This window comes from Macrotis lagotis, chromosome 4 (genome assembly GCF_037893015.1).
Source record: "Macrotis lagotis isolate mMagLag1 chromosome 4, bilby.v1.9.chrom.fasta, whole genome shotgun sequence".
In the NCBI taxonomy this organism is placed as follows: domain Eukaryota; kingdom Metazoa; phylum Chordata; class Mammalia; order Peramelemorphia; family Peramelidae; genus Macrotis; species Macrotis lagotis.
Genome location: NC_133661.1, coordinates 134,930,402 through 134,958,200, shown reverse-complemented (window position 1 = coordinate 134,958,200; position 27,799 = coordinate 134,930,402). Strand labels below are relative to the sequence as shown.

The window sequence follows — 27,799 nt, the reverse complement described above, 5'->3', positions numbered from 1 at the left end:
TTCTCCTCACACTCAAGACTTTGATTCTTGTGGACAAGTGGGGGGAAACATTGCATGGTCTAAGGAAGGGACAGCAGAACAAATATTTAAAACATCACAGTACTATATAAATATGAGTTATTACTAACTTTTTATATGCACATTGTTGTATGAGTGCTAGTACATCTGGGAGTAAATCTACCCAAGGTTATTCATTGTAAATAGGAACTAGCAGTCCTATAAATTGGTCCACTAAAGTTAGTTCATTTAAAGAAATATTTTATTCCAGATCCTTCCTCTAGCTAAAGAATCACCAAAAATTTCATGGAATTGATGAAGGTATCACTTCAGTATTGCTGAGTAAGGGGATATTTCCTGAGACATCTGTCCAATCAGTATGATATAATATAACAAAAGTCACATTTACCCAGTCTTTTTAGAGTTCCTGTGAATGTAGTGCCAAGAGTCTAATTTATATTAGAATCCCACTCATTTTATCTTTGAGACTGGAGAAGGAGGGAGGTAAAAGTGAGCCCCTACACTGACCTGCTCCCAAAACCATTTATTCTCTTTCTGTATAACCATGACCTTACCTAGAAGATGTCACTTCTCTCTGTAATTTGGCTCAACTGTTGCCAGGGAATAGAGTCCTGAACTTTTCATTCTATTGCCTTCAATTGAGGAACTTACATAGAAAATAATTTTTCTGCCCTTGATGAACCTAGAGGAGATGTTGAGTGAAGCAAAGATGTCATGTCTCAACTAGACTGGAAAGGTTAGGTCCACAGTAGAGGAGCTAGGCATATACAGGAGATTAGCAGGCATCTGTTTCTCTTGGGTTCCAAGGAGTATTAAAACTGTAAAATTAATCTAGGTGGGACAAACAGGTGTGATTGAATACAAGTTCAAAGGAGAGTAGGGAAGTCAATAGGACAAACAAGTAAACAAGCAAAATCCACAAAGCAAAGGAGCAATAAATCCATAGATTTAAGATTTAAAAAAAAACATGTTTAGAAACAAATTTGAGGCACTGTTATGAGGCAAGGAGCAATATGGTTGTACTGCTTCACTCCCACCACATACACACACACACACACACACACACACACACATATATACATACATACATACATACATACATACATACATACAAATACAGAATAAAGCTATAGAATTTTGTCTAAAAAAGAGTGAGGAGGAAGAGGAAGTCCAGGATAGGTAGGCAGAGTATGGGCCAGACTAGATAGCCTATGAACAGAGCTATAACTTAGTCAGAATGATGGAACAATTCTCCCTTGGCATAGAAATTCTAGACGGTCTTTATAGTTTTCACTCCTATAGAAATAAATGAACTTAACAGAAGGAATGATTAGTGAAAACTGCAGCTACCAAAAGGATAGTGGTTGTTTCTCTCTATATACCCCACCTCTACTGGCAGAAAGATCCTCTCTAGTTTCCTGGTATTCAAGTGTTGCTTCTATTACTACCTCCCACCCTTGACTGAATTGAGTGTTCATTTTGTGAAGCCTGCCATGGGTGTAAAATTGCTAGTGTTGATTCTGCTTCTGAGAATTTTTTGAACACAATAATTCTGTAATATTTCGAGACCCATGATCTCTAATTTCAATGAGCCTAGGAGAAAAATTTCCCCAAATTATGAAGCCAGGCAGGGAGGGGGGAAAAACAGCAACATCCACAACTTCAAGGAGAGTTTTCAACTCATAAGAAAAACCTTTGGCATTTTATTTTCTATCCTGCCGACAGGAAAATTACTCCTTCAAGGAAGAGGAACGGCACTTGCAGTATCCCCTTAATCAGTATTTGCAGCATGTCATCAACCTTATCATCTTGATGGTAATAGCTGTTTGACAACTAGGGATAAAAGTGATATTCTTTGGAGAATGAGGCCACAATCTGGTTTTAAAAATCGTCTGATGTAAGGTATGTTTTAATTTAATTTAAGTCTTGGAAAACAGCTTGCCCAAAAATGACTTTTGCAAGTCACGTACAGTATTTCAATCTGTCATCTTGTATTGACCTTCATAGTCTTGAAATATATTGCATTGAACTTGTGAAGCTTGCAAGAATGATATTAAAGTTGGTAATATTTAAAGAAAAATCTTATTTTATGATCCACTCTGTGTACTTGCCTACCCAGAATTCATGGAGGCAATGATATTAGGGAGCATTCTTAGATACCTAGTGAGTGACTTGTCAATTTGAATATATCAAGGTTAATTCAGGATACCCCAGAAAAAGAGATGCAAATATCACCTAAGTGTACAATTCCTTTAAAACTGGAATGCTGAGTAATAGGTTTTATTTTAAGGTTTCATGAAATCTTATTCATGGTACTATACCAGGCTGATCAGATTTTTATACATAAAGGTGGAGTTTGGAACAATTTTCTCTTAATTAAATCTTACATAATAAATTATGAATTTTTTCTACTCTTATTTTTTTCTAGTTTAATTTATACATTTCAAACATCCCACAATAGGAAAGGAATATGTTAAATCATTTAACATCTGCAATCCTAAATGCTGCATCACTTATTTCTTCCTATTTTACTTTCATATTCATCTTCTAATTTTAGGAATGATCAATTAATGAAAAAAATTAATACATGTTACTTCCAATGAAATAAAATTAAAATTATGTATTCTACTTACTACACAGGAGCATTGGGAATTCTAAGGCAAGAAATAAACTTTTATAAAAGTAGAAAGTAATCTTTAAAACTGTTACTTTAATAGTCTTGTCAAAAATTCAAAAAAATGAACAAAGTGTTTTATAATTGCAAGTGAAATGCTCACAATATTCTTGTGAGAAAGAGAGTTGTTTCTCCTCTCCCCCCAACTCTCATCTTCAAGATTAGTCAATTGAGGAATAGGGATTAAGAGTAAAAATTTTATTTACAGTAAAAATAACAAAGAAATCAAGGGAAAAGAACCTAAATTCAGCCAGATATTCTTTAATTTTTATTCCAAACACAAATTCTGATTTAATCATAAATATTTAGAAATTATTTATATAATAGTGAAATTTTAAACTGAATTCTACCTTAATTTTTGGCTGAAATATACAGAAACAACTTTGTGGATTTCAAAGGAAAAATTTGATCCTTCAAGGCTTTGTAGAACTATTTTATTTAAATTATTTTAATGTATAAAACACAATTCCTTTCAGTTATCTAAGATCAGATATCACATTAATCCATAAAACTATTTAAACCAAAGAATACTTTTAAAAAGTGAAGCAGAAATGAAACATTACTCAACTGAGCAGTTGCCAAACTACCAAAGTCAAAATGATGTTAGAATAGTTAATTTCATTTTTTTTAATTGTTCTAATTTTGGTACAATTTATGGGTAGCAAAATTGGGAGTAGATATTATGTACTTCTCATACATACATACATATCCCCTATTCACCTCTATGTACATATTTGAGATATATATGATTCTATCAAATGGAGAACTCCCTGTGTAGGAACTATCTTTACCAATACAGATTTCATCTCAGCCAAGAATTAGTAGGTATATGTTAGAGGATTATATAGAGGCTAAGGAACATGATCCAGGATCACTTAGATTTAGTGTCAGAAATAATATTTGAATCCAGATTTTTCTTACTTCAAGCCAAAACACTAACTATTAGGCTATTGGGCCTCTGTTACATAGGAGCATATTTAAAGTGACATATGTTCACTATATTCATGATATAGACATCATGAATACACTAGATTCATAATTAAACTATAACAAAGGTCCAGATTGTCACAAATGTCTTATGCTCCGAAAGTGTGTATATGACTCAGTTGTTTATAAATATTAATATATTTTTTAAAATCATCACAGCAATAACTGTGAACAGAACTTTAACACAATGGTATATTTCATAACACCCCTAATTGCTTTATGCAACAGCACTTAGTTTTGATGCCTGTGTCATTTAGAGATTTATACTCATATATCTCTTCCCTGGTCCTACTAAAAAAAAAAGTAATTATTGATGTTTTAACTTGGAAGAGACAAAATTCTAGTTCTTCTTACTGTGATAAGGGATAAAACCTTATATTCCACAAATAGCAATAATTGTAGGGTTCAACATTTTTCTCACAACAACATAATCTTTGCTTAAATGATATAGAAATTTGTCAAGAGTTTCCTGAGAGAATGTCTGTGAATGAGTTTCAATATGATGTGGGGAATTATTTATTTTGTCATCAGCATCAGCATCAATACATTTGAATAGCCACATTCTATACAGCATAGTATGTGATGGACTTAGGAAGTTATTATAAATTAAACCCAATTATAATAAAACATCATTTCAACAAAAATCTATGATAAGACTTCAAAATGATGCTTAATTAAGGGAAAAACCTTGTTTGGAATTGTTAAAAAATTATAGAAAATATAAAAAATGAAATTTTATTACTTTTAAGTAAAGTAATACATAAGATTTTCTTAATGTTAGGACACCAGACAATTAGAGAAAATATTTAATTATTTAATATAGATTGATGGCAGGCAACTAAATGTCAAAAAGATTTGAATAGAGGGTATTTTCTAAAGTAGACTAAATCACCTTGATTCCCCATAGATAGTACTAAAGCAGCCATTCAAATTCTCACAAAATATGAATTAATGATATATTCCTGGATAATGAAAATTTCCTAAGCTCCAGCCAATCAACTGCTCATTTGAGGCATTATGCTATACAATTAAGTCTCACAAATAATTAAAGAATTGGAGTAGCTGGACAAATCTCTTGTAATAGCATAAAAACAGCATCTTCAAAGCCTGAAAAACAATTTTCATAACTAATCAAAATTCACCCTGGTCTTCTTTGGTCCCCATGTCCCTTCAAATCCAATTAGGATACCTGAATTTTCAGATCCTGTGACATAAATTTTGCTCGGTTCTAGAAAGAATTCATTTAGGCAGTTTCCTTTTAATGAAACCTATTTGGCTCAATTGCTTCTCTAGAAGAATTCTGAGTATGTCTAAGTCAAAGTCTGGAGATGGTCTTGCAGCAATGTAAATACCAGTCAATATAGTTTCATTGCCAGTTCCGTTTTGAATAATGTACTGCAACTTCTCCAATTCAGCCTTAGTTTTCCTTCTGTTCAGCTAGCTCTGGTTCTTCCTTCAGATGTTGGTGTGGTGTCACTGTGAATGTGCTTGGAGCAGAGTTATATGGCATCATTTGGAGAAACATTGCGTTAATAACCAGAGTTCAAGGGCAAAGGATATAAACGGAGCAAATTACAAGTCTGAACAGATATATAGCTTTTGCTAAAAGGGACATGGGCTGCTACTTTATTTACTGGGCACTGGTGCACTTGCAAAAGCTGCAGGAAAACACGAAAGCATTTTAAAACCACCATATCACAGCTTAGGAAAGCAGCACAAATTTCTGGAACAGGAGAACGAGTGAAAGGAGCAGATTCTCTGTTTCCTAACAAGAGAAAATAATATACTGTAAAGTACCCTAAATGTCTGGGATCATTTCACGGATGATAATGCAATTTTATGTGCCACAATGGGGGGACAGCAGGAGCTCAGTGGATCAGTTTATTCATCGGATCATTTCAAACTACAAATCCACCTGGTATTGCAGAGGTCTCTTGCACTGGTAATAGTGACAGCTTTGTCTTAATTTTCCTAACTCTGTGCTTTAGTTTTAAATGTAGTACCAGGAAAGATATTCAAGAGATTTTTGTATACAGAAATTTTGTAGAAATGCAATTTTATTTTTTATTTTTTGACCTCAGAGCCATCTTAAAAATGATCAAAAAGAACAATTTACATATGAACTTTGCCTACTCAGGGATGTTGGTTTATTTTCGATTTTTGTTTCTCACATTTTTCCACACAGTGTACTAGCATCTTATAGATAAAACAAGAGAACATCAAGTTTTTCTTTTCAAACTTAAACTTCTGCTGCTTAAAACGTGTTATTTGCCATGGGGAAGGAGAGGGAAATATTCTATAGTAAAATTAATTGAAACTGATTTTTATTTTTATTTAAAATATATACCAAAGAAATTTGTAATCAAAAGCAATGTTAAAAAGGTGAATGTTTGATTAATTCCTTACTATTATTTGTATTAAGTCTGTCCTTAGATATATGCATTGGGCCAAATGCTCATAAATGCAATGAAAGGGCCAGTCTTTTAATAATCAAAATAGGTTTATTGATATCACTAATTTTTTATACTATAGTTCACATATTCATATGCTTTTAGTGTATTTATCTCAAGAACTAATTTGTCTAGTGGGTTTGTGAAGGATGAGTTCCAGAGATAAATTTTATAGATACATGAAAGATGGCAGAAGATAGAAAGATAGATAGATAGATGATATATAGATAGATAGATGATAGATACATAAATGATAGACAACAATAAAAATCAACATCTCTTTTCAATCATTTGCACAGAGGTATTGAGTATGCTTTTCTTTGGTCATACAGAAATTTTTTAAAAACTTAGAAAATTTACATTAAAATATGCAAAATGAATTCAGGGAATGTACAATTTTTAAATTTTAAAACTTGAGGAAAATTTTCAGTTGCACTCAATACATACATATACCTAGTAACTTTTTTCTTTTTTTATTTCTCTTATTTTTTTTGCAAAAATCATTTCCCATATTTTGATGATGATGCTATTTCTATGACAAATCTGTAAAAATAAAATACAACTATTCAACTATAAATCTATCGAACTCCTTAGATATGTAACTCAACATGAGCTATTTATGTAATGACACGAGTAGCGGTTTATCTTTTAAAAATGTATTTAAATGTATTTGACGTTTGGAAGGTGGGAGAAGGAAAAAAGAAATCCTGATGCTGAACTGATTTTCCTGTTGGTACAAACCAAATATCAGCTCGGAGATAGATGAATTAAGTTATGTGGAATTCTAAGCCTATCCACTTTCCCATACAACATATTCTTTTCTCCCACAGGGATATAATAGAAACTAATCTTCAAAATCTAAACATTCCAAGTCAAGTCCTTTTGTTAAGTCATTTTGTTCATTTCATTCGGTACCGTTAGAGCGCTGAGACCACTTGTATTTACATATACGGAGAACCCCGCTGTTTAGAACTCTCTGCTCACAAGACAGGGCAATTAATCATTCCCAAATCCTCCTGCCGAGCACTCAACGACTCCGACAGCAAGCTCAGCCAATCAGGGAGTGCAGGTGGGACTGAAACCTGCAGGAAAGCCCCCTGCACCCTGACCCAATGCTAGTGTGTTCTCTTCCTTTTCAATCTCTTAGCTGCGCAAGAATAACACTATTAATAGTGTCCTTGTAATCTACTAAATTTACTTTAAAAAAAGAAAAGAAAATGAAAAAGAAATGGACAGGTATGCTTCATGTGATATTAGATTCTGTAAGCTCTGCGTGTATGTACATCCACATTCAAGAGACAGAATTGGAATCACATATCATAGAAAGCATATTCTTTCTTTGACTCTTAGTTGGTTGTTTTTATCTCTTGACCCTTAATGTCCAGGTATGATTTATCTCTATAGTGACCAAAAGAGTGAGAGAATTATGATGACTATGATTTAATATTAAAGGATAACTGGACCGCTCTTTCTGGTTGCTGTTCCCCGCCATCGCCTTATACTAGAGTCCAACTATGTCGATTTGAATCTGTAGCTGCTTTAGTAAACAGGTTACCGTGTTTCTAAGAAAAGATGGGGTTCAAACAAGAGAACAACGTACACATTAACAACATTGTGTGATGTTCAACCTTGATGGAAGCAGCTCCTCTCAGCAGTTCAGAAAGCTAGTTCAACCATATTAGAACGGCTATGGACAATGCTATCTCCATCCAGAGGAAGAAAAACCAAAACAAAAAAAAAAACGCTTCAGAATCTGATGAACACCTTATGAAAATTATCTCTTATGCATCTCTTTCCTTTAATGCTAATTCCTCATACCAAAAATGACAAATCTGTGAACATGTTTATCAAAAATATGTATGTACAATGTTAACCTGACTGTTTGATGCTGAGGGGAGGAGGGTGGAAAGGAATTTTGAACCTTAAAAATATACATATGCATATGGATGAATGTTGAAAAAACTTTCATAGCCTGTTTTTGGAAAAATAAAATATCAATTTTAAAAAAGTAAGAAAAGATGGGGTTTCATCTGACTTATCACCATAAAGTATAGTGAAAGATAAATAATAATTATCATAAAAAATAAAAATTAAACATGGCACTGATTATTTAAGAAAAGATGGGTTTTTGATCTGTCTTATCACTATAATATATAGTAAAATACAAATAATAATTGTTATAAAAAATAAAAATTAAACATGACAATGATTATTTTTAAAAGGAGAGACATCAAGTCTATATTTGTAAGGGGAATATTTCATAGACCTAAAACTTTCACCATTAAAAACACATTATCCTGAGTTAAATATAATAAAATAAAGTCAAGCTTTCTGTTTTTCAACCACAGAAAATACTCAATTCATGTTAAGTTGTTTTTGTGTTTTAATGCATGAGTTCTTTGTCCTTTCTGAGAAAGTAAGATGTGATAAACTCTAATGCCACACTAATTATTTTGTAACTACTTATTTAAAAATATCTCTGGTTTGAATGAACCCAAAGTCTAATTTCTGTAAAAAGACCATCTTGCTCACAAAGGGACATCAGAATAATTGGGTGAAAACAGATTTTTTGATATACTCCTGCTCTCACCCATAGTACATTATGTGTTTAACTGTTTTAGTTAAAATCACAGAAAATATAAGCGTAGTTTAGCTGCCAAGAGCCTCTAGTTTTCTGCAAAGAGTTGGTTTCTTTTTTTTAAAAAAAGGCATAAACAAAAAGAAATCCCTCCCCTTTCCCATAGAAATACCTTATCTCTAGTCTCTAAATTATAAATTATTCACCAAGATAGCATTTTGTGTCCTTAAATAACTGAGACTGGTAAGACCAAAAAGGAAGAGAAATTGACACTTGAACCATATTGTTCCTAAAGGACTAGTTTCTTTCACACTTGAATGTCTACAATTTCCATCTCAGGGATATCTCCCCAAAAGTGAGAAGGGCTTGCCCTTTATTCTCCCTCTGACTTTGGCACATTCATGCTCTCACAATTGTTTTGTATGACCTTATATTTTAAAATCCAGATTGGGAAATTAAGTATTTCTGTATTCTCCCATAACTTTAACACCAATTAGCTTTCTTTCTTAGTCTTCATTCCCTGAGTATAGACTTTTCATACTTAATTTTTGATTAGAGATAGTTCATTACCATAATGAAAATTAGGTTTCTAGGTGGTATTGTTTTCTTCTTCCAGTTATTGTTTTTAAATAGATAATCTTCCATGGAATTTCTCTTGTTTGTATTATTTTGTTTAACATTCCAATGTGAAGGAATCTCAATTATTACATATGTACTCTTTGTTCATTCATATTTGGTTCTTTTGGCAGTATTTTAGACAATCCAAAAATCTGGCTATAGTTTTCATATGAAAACAACCTTTTTGATCACACAAGTGGGACTGAAGTTTCCCCTTCCTTTGGTTTTTCTTGCCATTTGTGGCTGGCTGTACTGAATTTCTAGATGATGTTGTACACTTTTCCTTCAGAGATAGATGATCTGTTCTTTGATTAGACACCATGACCTTTTACGGGTGTTGATCATTGATCTTGATCTAGGCTGGATAGAAAGCTTTTGACTCTGAAAAGTTACCCTGCTGCTGGCACCACAGGGAAATTCAATTTCTAACTACATATACAGGGCAGCGGGACTCCTCTTCAATTAGGATTTTTGTGGTTATTATTTTACTTTTATTAAGCAAGCTCCAATCACTGCTTTCTAGCCTTAGCTTTTACTCACAATGATCAATTTTTCAGCGTAACTGGCTGTAACTGTTAGCTCAGATATTGAGCTTTCATAGTGCTCAGACATAGTGTGTTGCTGTGAAGTGTCTTCTACATACTTCTCAGAGAGATGGGTAATAATACTCTACATTAATACCTCCACATTGGTTTATGTGTGTTTGACCACAGTGCTAGCATAATTATTTTTCCCCAGTAAAAGCTATTAGAGATCTATTTGGTAGCTTTTACGATCAATAGCTCCTATGATATTTGTGTAGCAGGCACAATATAATCAATTGAAGGTCATATAAAGTAAATTACTATCCTCCTATAATGATTCTTTTTTCTCTAGAAGAGAATGGGTTTTATTATTTCATCAGGAGGCCTTACAAAGCATGTTCTTTTTGTTTACAAAAGAGATAGGATAAAAGTTGTCAGTATTTTGAGCATGTCTTAATACGCATTACTCAATTTATATTATTGGATTATTGAATTAGCAGATCTGCCAGGAATTTTTTCCAAAATCTTCTAATGAACTCAAGTGACACAGCTAATAATAGTCTTGAACACATGGAGTCCTTAGCCACATGGTACAGGAAGTCACTTTACAAAAGTCAATCTTTGAAGCAGTATCTCTAGAGTTTATTTTTTTTTTTTTAGGTTTTATACAAGGCAATGGGGTTAAGTGATTTGCCCAAGGCCACACAGCTAGGTAATTATTAAGTGTCTGAGGTCAGATTTGAACTCAAGTACTCCTAACTCCAGGACAGGTGCCCTACCCACTGCCCCTACTGCCACCTAGCTGCCCCAGTATCTTTAGAGTTTAAAAGCAAATTAAGAGTGGGTTCAAAGTGTTATATTGACATTGGGACTGAGAATTTTAGTTCAAATTCTTTGGAACTGCCACAGCAAACTATCCTAACAATTTGAACTAAAGAATACTGAATTTTAATGTTGACTCCACTAATCTTGGTCATGGTTACATGAGAGGAGATCCACAATAGATACTTTAACAAAGGACCTTCTTTCAATAGCTACTCCTAACCTGGATTTCAAATGAGCAATCAGAGATGAAGCAATGGCTGTAACTCCCATAACTATTGCAATCTGCCAACCAGAGGCCTGCAATCCCCCAACTGTCTTAAAGGGACACATTTTCAAAGTATAGCCTTTCTTTTTGTGGGTGCAATCAGTTGTGCACTGAAAACCTGCAGCCACAGTTGGATAACTGCAGGCACAACTGGTCACTGGAGGCCTCTTTGCTCCAAATTTTGTACCTGCAACTAATTGCACTCACAGAAAATGGAAGTGTGGTAGAAGCATTTTGAAAATTTGGGCCAGTCAATTCTCCATGGGATTACTGGTAGAGAAATAAATTCTTATTTTCCTAAAGCTGTAGATAATCATAGACCTAGCTTTCAACCCATTCCATAGGCTTTGTGTCCTATGCTCTAAGTGCAAAAAAGATTTAGGTTTGTTCAGTTATTAAAAAAGAAGAAATCCCACTGACTTGAGTACATTATCTGCAAGACTATTACTTCTTTTAAACACACTTGAAATGATCTGGGGCAAAAAAATGGCAAGAACAGTTGTTACTTTCTCCTGGTTTTCTCAGACTGCATATCAGTTGGCTAATACTGGTATAATTTAAGATATAGAATACTCAACTTTTTAAAAATTTTGTTATTGTGCAGAAGTGTCCAGTTCTTCATGATGCCATTTGGTGGTTTCCTGGCAAAAATACTCAAGACATTTGCCATTTCCTTCTCCAGTTCACTTTACAAATGAGAGAACTGAGGTAAAATGACTACCTACAGGATCATACAGCTAATAAGTTCCCATTTGAACTCACAACAATGACCCTTTCTTTCCACTGTGTCAACTAGCTGCCCCAGGTGCAAGAATGATAACAACATTTGTTACTGTTTCCTGACTTTCCCAATACTATAAGATAAACTGTCAAACTGCTGAAAAAAATAAAGAGGACAGTTTTTACTCCATATACTTTTAGAGGTCATGCAAATGTAAAGGAAAGATAATGACAGCAATGATAACTGATTTTATATAGTACTTACTATATGATATTTCATTTGATCTTCACAATCAGTCTAAGAGATAGTATTACTAAACTATCACTGCCTCACATGTATATAATGGTTTAGGATTCACAAAGTACTTTCCCCCATCAGGAAGATATTAAGTAAATTGGACTTAAGTGAGATAGGGATGTTAATATTTTATTTGTTTTCCAATCATATACAATAGTTGTTTCTACCTATTCTTTTTTGTAAAGTTTTGAATTTTACAATTTTCCCTCACCCTCTTTTCCCACCCCTCACAGAAGGCAGTCTGATAATCTTTTCATTGTTTCCATGCTATACATTAATCAAAATTGAATGTTTTGAGAGAGAAATCATATCCTTGAGGAGAAAATAAAATATTGGAGATAGCAAAATTATGTAGTACATAAGACACTTAAAAATTGAAGGTAATATAGACTTTGGTCTTTGTTTAAACTCCACAGTTCTTTCTCTAGATACAGATGGTATTCTCTGTCACAGGTACTCTACAATTGTCCCTGATTATTACACTGATGGAATGAGCAAGTCCATTAAGGTTGATCATCACCCAATTGTTGCTGTTAGGGTGTAAAATGTTCTTCTGGTTTTGCTCATCTTGCTCAACATCAGTTTGTGCAAGTCTTTCCAGGCTTGTAAGGTACGGTTGTGCAAAGTTCTCAACCTACATCTTTCCTCCAAAGCCCAGTGACAAACAATAGAACAAGACTCCTCTTAATAAAAATATTTTAGCCACATTATTAATTTTATTTGACTATTCTGGGAATTCTTCATTATAAAACTTTGTTTCTATAAGAAAATGCATCTATTACATATAGTACAGTCAAGTCTTCTCCCTTTATCAATCAAATCAAACAATATTTATTAAACACCTACCATGAACCAGATACTATGGTAAGTCTTGGGGATACAAAATTAGGCAAAAGACAGTTGCTATCTTCAAGAAGTTCACAATAGAATGGGGAAGACAACAGAAAAAAATACACCAAAACAGGATATATAGAGAGGAAAAACAGGAAATAATTCAATGATAGAAAGCATTATAACTATATGCCATAACATAGGGAAAAAGAAAGAGGAAAGTAATGATTTATTCCAAGCAGAGTGAACCTGTATTCTGTGTAGATTATCCCACTGTTATCAGTAGTAGGTGGAGAGTAGGTTTCATCTTTAGTCCTCTGGAATTGTGGGTTGGTCATTGTACTGATTAGAGTTTTTAATTCTTTCGAAGTTATTTGTCTTTACAATATTGTTGTCCTTGCATGATTGCTCTCCTGTTTGTGTTCACTTTTACATTGCATCATTTCCTGTAAGTTTTCTGATGTTTCCCAAAAATATCTCCAATATTTCTCATAGAACAAAAGCATTTCATCACATACATATGTCATAACTTGTTCAGCCATTCCCCAATTGATGAACACCCCTAAATTATTCTTTATGACAACAGGGAGCTACTACAAATATTTTTGTATATATTTGAATATAGGATAATTACCTTAACAGTTGTTTTTCTCCAGATAAGGTTTGTTCTGTCCAATATGATCCAAGTAAGTAGATAAAACAGCCAGAATTTGAACCCAGGTCCTTTGACTCCAAATTGAGTATTCTTTCTACTCAGCTCTTAGAAAACTGGCCTTAACTTTTTTAGAGACATCAGTTAACATTAAGATGCACATTCTAATCCTAATAACACATAGGAATAAAGTCTGTTTCCAACTTCCAACATTGTGCCAAGAGATAACTTAAGAAAAAAATATGCTTGGAAGGTGAAAAGGGGTCAACCAGAGTCAGGGGTAATCTTCCTCAATGCTCATCCAAACCCCCAGCTGCTATAGTCTTCTCAAGATCCTAGCATCACGTAAGAAGCAGCCTAGGGTTCCCTATGAATTATCTCAGTTTAGGTTCTTAAGGCTCACTTTGTGGACCTGGTCACGGACTACATGAAATAATTCTTTTTCCACATGAGAAAGGATCAAAACAGTTGTTACTGCTCTGATTATTGTGATTATTCTTATATCTTCCTTCTATTTTTTAATGTACAGAATTATTAAATACAAGTAAGTTGGTTTTAAAAATGCTAGCATGACAGGTAGACTTTATGGCAAATTTATGGGGAAAGGAACCGCATATGTTAACTGAACCAGGAATAGAGGAAAAAGAAACTATTAAAGAAAATGGAAGAGTAAAATGCATGGTTTGATTCAGGCTAAGTTGATGTAGAAAATGGGAGAGTACCTTACTCATTAAAGGCAAGTAAAGTAAAAACAGTCTGAAAATGATATCTAGCAAGTTATAAAAATGTGTAATAATTGCAAAAAAACTGTAATGAATAGTATATAAGTTAAGTCAACAAAATAGTATATAAGAAAAGTCAACAAAAAAGAGAGCTTGGGAATCTTTGTGAGTCTTGTTTTCTCACAAGGCATTTATTCAGCATTGATTGTAGCAACAATCAGAATTTAAGAGTTGGAAGGGATAGTAGCAGTCATCTAGTCCTAAATATATATGAAATTCCCCACTCTAATATATCTAAAAAGTAGTCACACAATGTATTAAAACCTCCAAAAAGGAGAAACTCACCATATCCAAGGATAATCCATTCCACTTTTAGATAACTTAAATGGTTAGCTTTTGTGTATGTGTGAGTGTCATTTAGTTTCCTCTTTGAGCCTATTGCTTTGGGTTTTGCCCTTTGAAGTTGAATTTAACAAATCTAATTCCAGAAAACAATCACCAGGCATCCTATTGTATTTGTGACTAAGACTTGTCATATCTTCTTCCAAATTTCCATGCTGTTCATCATCAATGTGCCATCATCAGAGTCTACCAAATTACCTAGGGAGAAGTAAACAAGCCCAGTTTGGAAATGGAGCATTCTAAGGGCTCTCCTTATGATCAGTAGTGGGAACCCTTAAGTAGCTCCTATACTTCTAGGGTATGATAAAGGAAACCCATAGATTGATGATGATGATGATGATGCTTGTCCTTTGTTCTCAAAGAAGACCACACAACATCAGAGGGTTGATGTCATGACAAGCACATGAATTGGATTTGAGTGAGGGGGTGCTTTACTAAGCCACCAACCTCACTTTCTCCTCCAGAGCCATCCAGGGGCCAAATATAATTCAGGGCAACTGGAGATGATTCTGGATGTAAGGCAATTAGGTTAAAGTAACATGTCCAAGGTCACCCAGTCAGTGCCAAGTGTCTGAGGCTAGATTTGAATTCCCATCCTCCTGATTCCAAGACAGGAGTTCTATCCTATGTGCCACCTAGCTGCCACTGTGTGTGTGTGGGGGGGGGGGGTGATAGACAAACACATAGACAAATATGAGTAAAATTTTAAAAATCTAATCCCCTTCCTCTAAATACATGAAGACAGTAATCATACCCAATTTGGATCTTATCTTTGCCAAACTAAATATGCCCATTTCCTTCAACTAGTCCTCAAAAATACCTATACTCACCCTGATTGAGTTCCTCTGGACACTCTCCATCTTATTAATCAGACTAGTCTAGTATATGAGGGGGAAGTCCTGTGATTTCATGTACATAGAATGAGAAAACAAGGAATAGATGTCAGATTTTGGCATAACTTTTGCTTACAAAAGTTGACTTGATTTTATTCTGTCACCTGTTAGCCTGTAAACACAGAAATGTCATCCTCATCACCATTTTCAAAGTAATGGTAGTCTATCTCATAACAGGCACATTCCATATTATTTAAAACACATCCTCAGTAAAGAGGGCAAAGATGACCAAAGAGAAACATAGTCTTAAAAGAATCAATGACCAGAAAGGAGATCAAGTTCATAGCCAATGTACTGAATGATGAGGAAGAATTACAGGACTCCTTCTTTCCCACCTTCTATACTCAATACTTGATTGCTTTTTGAACAATTATAGTCATAGGTCAGATTTAGGATCATACTAAGGATATAGTTATGATTATAGTCTATGTCTAGAAATAAAAAATGCAACTCACTTAGTCTTATACAGTTGCCACACAGCTGGAGCCCAGAAATAGAGTTTTTGCCACTTTCATGGCATTAAGGAAATTAAGGGTGATGCAGTCTGTTTAGATTGGGCCTTTTCTCAACAGAGATTGGGGTGGGGGGAGGTAGCTGGCATGCAGACAGAAATAACTAGAATGACTGATGAGTCTATTAAGTACATCCCATGAATATCAAAGGAATTCTAACAATGTCTTATCTGGCTTACTCAGGATTGGTGTATTCAAAGGTACTTACCCTAGATTGATACTATTATAAAAGGCTGCAGCTCCTTTTATCCCTCTAAGTATAAAATACCACTACCCCTACACTACTTAGAATAGAACTAGAATTCTGGAAAGGAATGGTTTCCTGGGACCAGCAAATGTTCTGTCTCCTGCCTTAGAATCAGAGCCAGTGTTGGCTAGTTGGTAATCAAGTGGATGATACCAATGGATCTTTAAACCTTTTGTATTTTTACCACAGAATGCTTATTAGGCATCAATAAATGCTATGATTAGATCAGACAGTGTTCTGTCGCTTTTCTTTTAAATCCCAGAATATGTAGGAAAATGTAACTCTGAGGAAAGATTTACAGTTTTATTTTACTAGAAAGTCTTGTGAAACCTAAAATATTTTTTACCATTTTGGTTAGGCATCTTGATATAAATTTGAAATCTTGACCCAGGCCTTTACTATGCTACTAATCTTGGGAAAAGACATTTCACTTATCGAGATCTCAACTTCCATATGTATGTATATACATATGTGTATATATATATATATATATATATATATATATATATATATACACACATATGCATGTATGTATTATATGTGTATATAATATACATAAATATGCATACATACATACACATACACACATATGAGTGAGTATCTGAAGCAAGACTTGAACTCCGGTCTTTGTCACTTCAGACTCATCATTCTATCACTGGAGCACCAGCTGCCTCTGACACAGAGTGTTATGTACTGATAAAGGACAATTATCTGGAGAATTCTGAGATAAAATAACACTGGTTTGAAAAGCAAAAAATAAAAGACGAAAAACTTCTTGCCATGGAAGTCCCATGTAAATACAGTTAACTATTTTAGTTCTCTGGTTCACTTTCCCAATATATAGATTAGCAACAGCTCTTCCAAGAAACATGATCCAACTTTTTATATCAGAGGGGTCTGTGTGTGTATGTGTGTGTGTGTGTGTGTGTGTGTGTGTGAGAGAGAGAGAGAGAGAGAGAGAGAGAGAGAGGAGAATAATTTTAGTACTATGTTCTGTTCTATTTGCATCATAAGACATTTTGATACTTCTACATTTAATTCAGCCGCATTGCCCACTGGACCCAAAGGCAATGTAACTTAAACTATAAAGTGGCCTTGAACCAATGTGTTGGGATTTCATAAATATGACATCATTCCATTGTGACATCAAATAACACTCCTTTTATCCCCATCCTCAACCTTCTCCACTCCCAAATCCCTGCCCACTTTTCTCTTAAAGCCATGGCAGAGCTGGCTGTGCAGCACAGAAGGACCATAAAACCTGTATCCCTTAAGCTGAATTCAGCCCAAATAACAATAACCAAAACAAAGCTAGCAGGAAACGTTCGCACACAGCATCTGTTATGATCACATAACCACGAGACAGATGTTTAATCCCAACTGTTAACATAAGATCATTTGTATGTTTGAAGAGCGATCCCATTTGGGTTTTCCCTTTTATTTATTTATTTATTTAAAACTTTTTTAGAGAGTAAGGCTTTCTCAGCTGTGGGATGTAATTTGTGTTTCTGGGGGTTTTTTTGCTTTTTTTTCCACTTTCCACCCTCAGCTTCTGAAAGAAAGGGGGTGGTATAGCTTTCCTGAGTATAAATGCTCAGAGGGGAAAGCTCATGACTGTGTGGTCTACTCCTTGAGCAGTACAGGGATCTTTCTCTGTCTTTGGGACCTGCATTTAGCTCCTCAGAAGACTCATAAACTATTCTGGTCAGATTATGGGAAGAGGGCCCTCACATGAAACGAGTCTGGTGGTCCCAGCCAAGTTCTAGCGAGTAAGGCTGAAATTTCCCAGCACCACCCAGGATTGGAACCAGTCCCTGTAAAGTTCAGTTCCAAACCTGAAAACAAAGTCATTAGCTCACAATTACTTTGAAAGGGTCAATGAAAGATGTCAGCACTTTGTGTGGTCTGTTTGAGTGCCTCCATTGGAAATTCTTAATAGACACCTAGATAGCTTATGATGGCCAGAATTATAAAAATGCTTTACATTTATATTACACCTTCTTTGATTCCCTCAAGGCTCTCTCACTGTTTGACACATTATATGTACACAGTGCCACAGAAAGGCAGCCAGAAGTAGGGAAGGGGAAAGAGGGGTGGCTCAGGTATATTATCAGTACAGAATTGATTATAGATTTAATTGGTCAAGAAAATTATCTAAGAACAATAGAAAAAATTCTAATATTTTGAAAACTTCTAAATGAAAATATCATGACTTTTCCATCTCTTTATTTTAAGATTTAATTTGAACAACCCATTCCTTTCTCCTCTTTTAATAGCAATGTACTCAGTATATCACACATGGTTTTTAAACAAATGAAAGCTGACATTTCTCTGGATATTTTGCTATATCTCTAAAAGTTCTAATATAATAAATATATAGAAACATATGCACATATGTGTGGGGCATGGATGGATTAGGATCTACATGATTGGAGAGCATAATCCCATTGATGAAATCAGAGTCAAATAAAACATCCAAGTGAATATATTTATATGTGTATTATGTGTATATGAATGCATAACTCCATAGCCATGTCTTTACCAAGGAAATTAGCCAATGCACACTATAATATGTATTTATGTGAATATATGAAGGTTCTGTGATTTATTCAGGATAGAAGTCTTCCAGTTTAGGAATGACCTTTACCAACAAAGATCTTCACCATTTATGATTAAGTAAATAAATCCTAGGGCATTATCCAAGTTATATAGAAGTTAAGTGACTTGTCCAGAGTACTTCAAATGTATCAAGTGAATCCATTTCTTCCTCCATATATATATATATATATATATATATATATATATATATATATACACATATATGTGTGTGTGTGTGTGTGTGTGTATATGTTCCTGAGGTTTTTTTTACCATGATTTATTTTAGTAAGCAAAAAAAAAAGGGTGAGGAAGGGGAAAACATGGGTAGTTGATATTGTAATAAAGAGTTAAAAATATTCAGGCAAATTTTCTGATACCAGTTCTCATTGTGCATAGTTAAAATGCTGTGACATCCTTTGGCCAAAAAAAAAAGTTTGTGTCCCACAGTGAGGACAGTTGTCCCTAAAGATTATGAATATCTATCTCAATGTGCAACTTCCCTTTGCACAGGACAAAATCACCAACATCTTTAATGGGAGAAAATCCTCTGTTGACTGATTCATTTCCATGTTTTGTTCATGCTGCTAGACAGGATATCCTGTAAGGTGGCAAAAAGGGAGGGAAACCTAATATTATCAGTCTGTGATTTACCCATATTATTATTGTTGTTGTTGTTTTTATTCTTTTAAAATTGATATTACATTTGTCTAATTAGTCTCATAAGAAGAAGTTGTATTTTGTTTCTTTCTTTTTTGTTTTTTTTTAAATCCCTAGAGGTGACAGATTACTCCTCTTGGCAGGAACAGAATGCCCTGGATTTGGCAGATAGTGAGCAGTACTATAAAAAGAAACAATATAGTTTAAATATTTTTCTGGTTCTCTTAAAAGTAAATGTCTACCTCCCTATCATCTACCTTAAAATTCTGATGTTTTTGTTGTTATGAAAAAATATCAAGCAAGTTGGAAAAATTATGATTAAGAGTATTTAGAATAAGAACAATTATGCAAGCAGGAAATAGAAACTCTACAATTTAACTCATGAAAATGAGATAGAAACATTTCTCTGTTAGAAGAGCTGGAGTTTCACCACTGTCCAATTAAAACAAAGATTTAAAAATGTAAAGTGACTGTACCATTTTAATATTATGATGGCATAACTAAAAGAAAAATAAAATATAGAAATCATTTGAGTGCTTTAAAAATCATAGAAAATTCACTTGGATATCTATTTATATAGTGATTGTAGTACTGTCCACATAATTACTATCACTAATCAGTTATTCAATGAATCATTAACTAAGTATTAAGTACCTAGTATGTGCAAGACACAGGTTATATAAGAGTGAAAAATAAACATTCCCTGTTCTCATGAAACTTCCATTCTATTAGGTTTAATATATAAACAAACTATAAAAGGTATTTTTGTGAGGATGCTACTATAAGTTGAGGGATAAGGAAAGATTCCATGTAGGAAGTCACATTTGCACTGAGTTTTGAGGGTTTTTTGTGTGTTTGTTTTTTGTTATTGTTTTTAAAGGAGAAATTATGAACATTCCCATAATCTATGGAAAAGGATCCTCAAATGGATGAACAACCACAATAACTGGTATGGTTTTCATTAGCCCTAGAGTTCTACTCTGGAGAGTATAGACTATAAGCAAATCTTAGGTTTCCCAAAGGTAAATGGACTCAGAAAATCTATGAGTTTCTTGTAAATAATAGCATACATCTTTGGTGTATGAGCCCATCTCTGTGCATATTTATTTGTCTCATGTGACCATAGCATAGAGAAAGAGATAAAAAAAAGATATCCCTGTGATTATTCCCAAAACATGCTTAATTTTTAAGTTTACCTTAAAACCTAGGCTTCATCTAAAGTTTTACAATGGAGTTATATAGAAAACATCCTAATTGATAGACCTTATTGTTTTGCCATCAAACCTGAGAAATACTGTAAATGACATGAGACAGCATAGCATAGTAATGAATTTGGAGCCATAGCACCTGAATTAGCACCCCAGCTTTGCTATTCCCTATTTGTGTGACCTTTGGCAAGGCATTTAACCTCCAAGTCCCACATTGGTAGCCTATAAAATGAGGAATTTGAACTAGAAAATTTCTAAACTCACTCCCAGATCTAAATTTATGATCCTCTTTATAACCATAGCAAGAGTTGGCTCTTTCCAATTTAAAGTATGAGGGATGGATAATATGTTGTGTAGTCTAGGTTTTGCATTTGAAATATTAAAATAGTCAGAGGCATTGATTAAGAATATGGTAGCTCATGCTTATAATCTTGCTAATTTCAATAATTCCTGAAATGGGATGAATTTTGATGAGACTACAAAGCACATAAGATGATCACCCTAAATGTAGGACAAATATGGAGAATCCTTAGGAGCAAAGAACTTCCAGGTTATTTAAGAAGGGACAAACTGGCCATGTCGAAAAATTAGAGCAAATTTAATTTTCTATAACCAGTCAGAATTAGGATTGGGTCCAGGAGTGGGCCACTGCACTTCTAGCTTGAATAAGATATATATATATATATATATATATATATATATATATATATATATATATTGAGAGAGAGAGAGAGAGACTCAATCTTAAAAAAGAAAAAGTAAAGGTCTTTCATACATTGAGTGGATCTTTTATGGAGAACATATGGGAAAACATGGACAAGCATCACAAGAAACACAGAGGGGGCAGATGAGTTGCAATTTGCCCTGGTAAAGTGAGTAACTAAGCCTACGAAAACAGCAGATGTGCATGCTGAGCCACTGTTGGTGATCTTTGAATGACTGGGGAGAATTGCAGACGTGTTGAAGGACTGGAGAAGAGTAAATACACTGATTTTACCAAAAAAAAAAAAAAGCAGAGTGGTTCTGAATAATAAATGATAAAGACCTGTGGACTTGACTTCGGATCCTAGAAAAGTTTTAGAATGAATATCACTAAGGGGATGATTGATGAGCTTTGAAAAGGAGAGCATTGATCTCTAAGCTTCAGTAGAGCTTTATCAAGAACAAGACATAATCAACTTGGCCATGTATTTTTTTGACTAACTACATTGGTAAAATATGATGTGCATATATTATGCACTGATTATAATCAAACATTTGATGATCATATGATTTCCTTTCAGATAAGATGGAGATATGTAGGCTAGATATTACACTTAGATTCAAAACTCATTAAATGACCAGAAATAAAGGTTAATAATTAATGGACCAACTTAGAAGGAAGTCTTTAGTACATTGCCTCAAGGATTTGTCAAGTCAACATTTTTATCAGTGTTTTAGATAAAAGCATTGATGGAATGTAAAGAGACTGATAATATGTACATGTCAATGTTGGTATCAAAAAACATCTTATTAGACTAGAATAATGTAACAAATAAAATAAAACAAAAATAGATATGGATAAATATAAAGTTCTATACACATGTTTAAAAGAAATTCTACTTTCACAAGAAACTGATGGAGGAAGCAGGATCTTCTATAAAATAGTTATAGATATTTTAGTGAACTGCAAGCTCGGTAAGGTATAAAATTATGGAATGTTAGTTCTCAAATTACTATAGAATTCTAGTCTAATATGAGAGGTACTTATCCCTGTTCATGTCACATATGGATTTTTTTTCTGGAAATCAGCCTTTAGAAAGGCTATTGGTTAACTGGAATACATTCAGAATGACTAGGACATTTAGAGAACTAAAGACTGATTAAAGAAACTGGTGATAGTAGTAGTGGGTTCTCCCCATTTTAGGTGGGGTGAATGCCGACTTGGTAACAATGTTTTAAAGGCAGAGTCCAAATCATTATTAGGGACAGTATGACATATTGGCAGAGATAAAGATGGAATAGAAAGCTGGCATCAGCTTTGAACAGACCAGAATTAAAGTCCTGATTCTGACATATGCTGAATATACCACCCTGGACAAGTCACTTGCCCTCTCAATGTTTCAGATACCACATGCAAGTATAATATGATTTATATATAATTGTTATATATTTGTTCATATGCATATATGTACTATATAATATATTCTGTCTTAATCTTTGTATTTATATATGTGTATGGATAAGTATGTATATATATGTGTGTGTGTGTGTGTGTGTATGTATGAATACTTTTTTAAGTATTTTAAGTATATACTTATTTAAGTATTTAAGTATTAACATGCATCCCATAGGTGTGAAGAACTCTGATAAAGAAGCTTCATCAATGTAGATACTCAATTGTCCATCATTTTAAAATCTTGGAAAGTCCCCTGGGTTTACTGGACCATTGAAAAAGTAAATGAATTTTACAAAATCAGCATGTGTCAGAGACAGAATTTGAAAGTCTGACTTCAAGGCTGGCTCTCTTATGTACTACCTCTCTTTCCATCTACTGCCTTTTATAGATTTGAACCAGAGATAAAATATAGAATATAGACTTCAGTAATGGGCTGGAGTAGATCAACTCTATTTCAATTAGATCCCTTCTCCCAGAGGAAGGTAGAGAACAATAGCTAGAATGGATGATGAGTCTGTAATGTTTAGCTCCCAAACACAAAAGGAATTTTTTTCTTAACCCTGAGTTTGTTTTAATGTAATCTATTCATCCCTGCTGTCTATTCATTTCTATCATGTATCTATCTATCTATCTATCTATCTATCTATCTATCTATCTATGTATCTATCTACTGACCAAAGAAGTTAATAGCATTAGGTAGACACTCCATAGAAGTAAACAACAGAAGGTTCAAATATAGAAGGCATTGTGTTGAAGAAATTAATCTCCAGATGCTGAGCATGTTAAGTTCTCTCACTCTTGTGACACTACCAAAGAGCTTGGGATTCTTTCCTATGGCAATGACCTTGAAATAACATATAAACCTCTTCCTTGTTTTCTGTACTCTTCTTCTAAGTGAACCATTGGCAGCATCAAACTTTAAAGTCTTTCTTTAACTCCATTAATACTATCATAATATAAGAATGATGATTTGTAAGACTGCAAACTATATTCAGGTAGGCAATAACAGAGAGATGAATAAAGTACCTACTTCTACTTAATGTCCATATAGCTTAGAAGATAAAATTTCCTTAAGATTTCTTGGATATGCCTACCATTTTTGTGACCTATACTTGACCCAAATATTTCTTATCTTACCTCCCTGTGATATTTATATAATCATCTTTGAGTACTTGTACTCTCTAGTACAAGCTAAATCTTTCCTGATAAGCATGGCATTACAGAAAGGACTCTAGAAACATGGGATACACTTTAACCTCTGGTATTAACTGATTAACTTGATCTTTTACAAGTTACCTCACCCTTATGACTTTGGTTTCTTTAATTGTAAAAGAAAGGTTTGGACCAGCATAACCTCTAAGGCAGGTGGTATTAACCATTCTTGTACAGGGATACCTTTAGCTGGCTGGTGAAACCTGAGAACCTTTTCTGAGAATAAGTCTGTGAAATGCATCAAATGAAATATATAGGATTACCAAAAACCAGAATTCTATTCTCAAAAAGTTATCAAAATATTTTTAAAAACAAACTCAGAGACCCCAGGTTAAGAACTACTGCTTTATGATCTCCTCTGGTTTTAATCTCCTATAATTTCTTTTAGGTATCCGGAAACCAAAAACGTCTGTTAATATTCCTAATTCAAGCAAAGTTGCTCTTCTGTCCTACTTCTAGTCCCCAGCCTCCAAAGAACTAACTCCCTTTTCTCTTCCTTTAACTCTCCTCTGCCTACAATCTATGTTCCCCTTTGATCTATTATTCAAGATTGGATTGGAATCATCCTGTTTCCCCTGGCATGCTAGAAGCAGTTTATGCTTACCCATTGCCATTTAACTCTCAACAATTAGAATTAGTCATTAGCATATAAAAACAGTCATTTAACATAGATTACACTGAAGGCAACATTAGGACCACACCAAAGAGATATTGCCTACTCCTATGTAATGGGGGCAGGGTATGAGGAATATCCTCACAGATGTGTCTACCAAAGACAATACTTCCAAACTGTTTCTGTTTTATGCTGCTTGGTACCGAATATATGTGTGTCTGTGTGTGTGCATATGTATATGTCCATACATAAATATATATATACATGCATGTATATATATATATATATATATATATTATATATATATATTAATTTTCACTGGGAATGAGAGGAGAGAGTTCAAGATGAAAAATAAAAGGCTTAAATTGATAACTCAAGTCATTGCCAAGCTGAATACATTTTTATGATAATAGACAGAGATTCTAGAGTTATAGAGGTCCTCAGATAATAACTATTTTAACCTCTCATTTTGCAAATGAGAATAGTGAAGGTCAGAGAAATGACTGAACATAAAAGAAGAATTTTTATTTAATCAAACTAATGAAAAAGAAATATAACTTATAACCAGAAATAGCTATCTTAGGTTGGACAATTAGTTAAACCACCCACTGGGACTGGTCAGTTAATCGAAACAACCAATTGGGCCCACTTTAATTAATTTTTCAATACCTTGCCCAACTCTTCAATTGAATTTATCCATTGCTTTGTCCTCTGTAGACCCAGTCATAGAAACAAATCCTTTGGACAGTCAATTCAAGAAGTTTTTCTTTTAAATAGAAAATAATTCATAGAAACCAGAAAGTCTGAGATAAACAAAAGAGTATCTCAAGAATTGAAAATAATATTTACATGAGTAAATCTCAATTAATTATTTCCTTCCAACTACACCACTACACAGAAGCCATTTTTTTCTCTAATTAGAAAGGTCAGGTGAAGATGCTTTGGGCTGAATTTACTGAGATAACTTCAGTTTTTGTTTCATTTTGCATATGAAGACAAATATAATGCATGATCACTTGCAATGTCATTGCAATGCATATTTAAAATACTGGGCTATTTCAAATAATACTTTTTATTATTCATTTTTTAGAGTTCTGAACCACTGATATTAATATTTGAGTGCCTTCATAGAAGATCATATTGGTTGAAAAGCTGTTATTGTTTGTCCTTTGTTCTAGAAGAGAATCATGACAACAGGGAGGTGATATCCTGACATGCAAGTGAATTGGATTTAGATGAGACAGGTTGTGCAAAGGCACCAGTTTCCACTTTCTTCTCTGAAGCCATTTGAGTTCCCTGGCCAGATATGGATCAGGACGACTGGACATGGCCCTGGATAGAGTGGGAAACCTTGTCCTTTTTAAACTAGAGTCTTTAACTGGTCTCAGTTTGACTGAGGCACTGCCCATTAGTAATTAAGGCTAGGTAAGAAAAAAAATGAGTCTGAGATTGTTTTCTTTAACCTACACCAGAATATACAAATAGCTAGATAGCTAGATAGCTAGATGGATAGATAGATAGATAGATAGATAGATAGATAGATAGATAGATAGATAGATAGATAGAAAAACAAAGGAATGGATGAATAAGTAAATAAATGCTTAAATAAATAAATAAATCTGGGAGGGAAAGAACCTCAGGGTTTCTGGTCAAAACGATAGCAATCATTGTTAGCATTCACTCTCAGTCAAGGATCCAAGCAATGTCCAAGTGGTGTTTGATCTAGGAAGTATTATTGCCCAGCTAGGTGGCACAGTGGATAGGGCACCAGCCTCAGTCAAGAGGATTTGAGTTTAAATCTGGTCTCAGAAATTTGACACTTACTAGCTAAGTGACCTTGGTCAAATCACTTAACCCTGATTGCCTTGCATCCAGAACTATCTCCAGTCGACTTAATTGATATCTGACCTCTGGATTCAGTTCAGGAGGAGAAAGTGAGGCTGGTGACATAGTACAACACCTCCTCAATCAAATCCAGTTCATTTGCTTGACATAGCATCACCTCACCAATGTTATGGTCTTCAAGAACAAAGAACAAACATCAACATCTGCATTGTTGGCAAAGCTAAAAGAAACCTAAAATATCATGTAGTACAACTGCTTTGTTCATCTGTCCTTGACATTATCTGAAAAATGCAATACCACACTCTTTGCAGCCTTGAAGATAAGACCTTTAATAGCTGCAGTGAACAGTCACTTCTACTTTTCAGTTTCTGACTTTTCATGTTGAGTTCCACCCCCCACCCTTCCACATACACACACACAACTGCATCCTTATGACATGCCCTAGGGTAATGAACAGAATCTATCCCAGCCACAGATTGCCTTAATCTTCCCCATAGCTTCCTTTTCCTCCCACTAACACTTCCTTTCTCAATGCTAAAACATCACAGGAAAAGCAGTTCGATGCCTGGCTGCCCACATTGGTTAATCAATCCAGTGACATTACCAGAGCACCCAAACAGAGCATGTTTTTGAAACTTCACATTCTTTGAAACATCTTATATTTAACTGTACAAGAACAATCCTCCTGAATTAAGCTAAGTCAAGGAACTTCCTACAATCTCTTCTGCATGAAGGGAAGGGGCATAAGGAATGAGTTGAGGGGAGTAGGAGGGTAAGATTGTTGGGAACATTCCCCATCCTCTGCTGTTTAGAGCCCTCAGAGTAATCTGTGGTATCTAACCACTTCCCCTCCTTAAAAACCACAAACTCCTGAGTAGTTTTGGAACGTTTTTCTAGTTGAATATCCTCAAAGCTCTCATTCCAATGGGTAGGGGTTATTTATAAGAACAGGATGTTTACATAACAGAAAACTCCCCTAAAAATCTGAGACTGGATAGCTAGTGCTTACTGTTTCAACTTAGGTCTCAGGAACCCTATACTCCTATATTTCTTACACTGTCTTCTTGTTTTTCTTACCTGGTCCTTCCTCCCATGATTAAAAATTCAATAATACAGAGCCTCAATTTATCATATGAAATTGGGTAAATTTGGGAGCATTGGACTAATATTTTTTCATTTCTTTTATGATGATACAAATAGAAAGTAAACAATAAATGTTGTTCTGCAGCTTAAGAAACTTGTAATATATAGTTTACTTTTAAGATACACCATATATACAATCTAGAACATAC

General features: G+C 34.2%; 2 long non-coding RNA genes across 2 annotated transcripts in view; both read right to left on the bottom strand.

Annotated features, from left to right (window-relative positions):
- LOC141520036 (uncharacterized) overlaps nucleotides 1-15,135 on the bottom strand; it is a 96,746-nt gene extending 81,611 nt beyond the window's left edge. Inside the window, exon 1 of the long non-coding RNA XR_012477519.1 lies at nucleotides 14,508-15,135. This is a non-coding gene — a long non-coding RNA (uncharacterized LOC141520036). The remainder of the gene's footprint in view (nucleotides 1-14,507) is intronic.
- LOC141520038 (uncharacterized) overlaps nucleotides 1-27,799 on the bottom strand; it is a 623,376-nt gene that overhangs the window by 278,645 nt on the left and 316,932 nt on the right. The window lies entirely within an intron of this gene.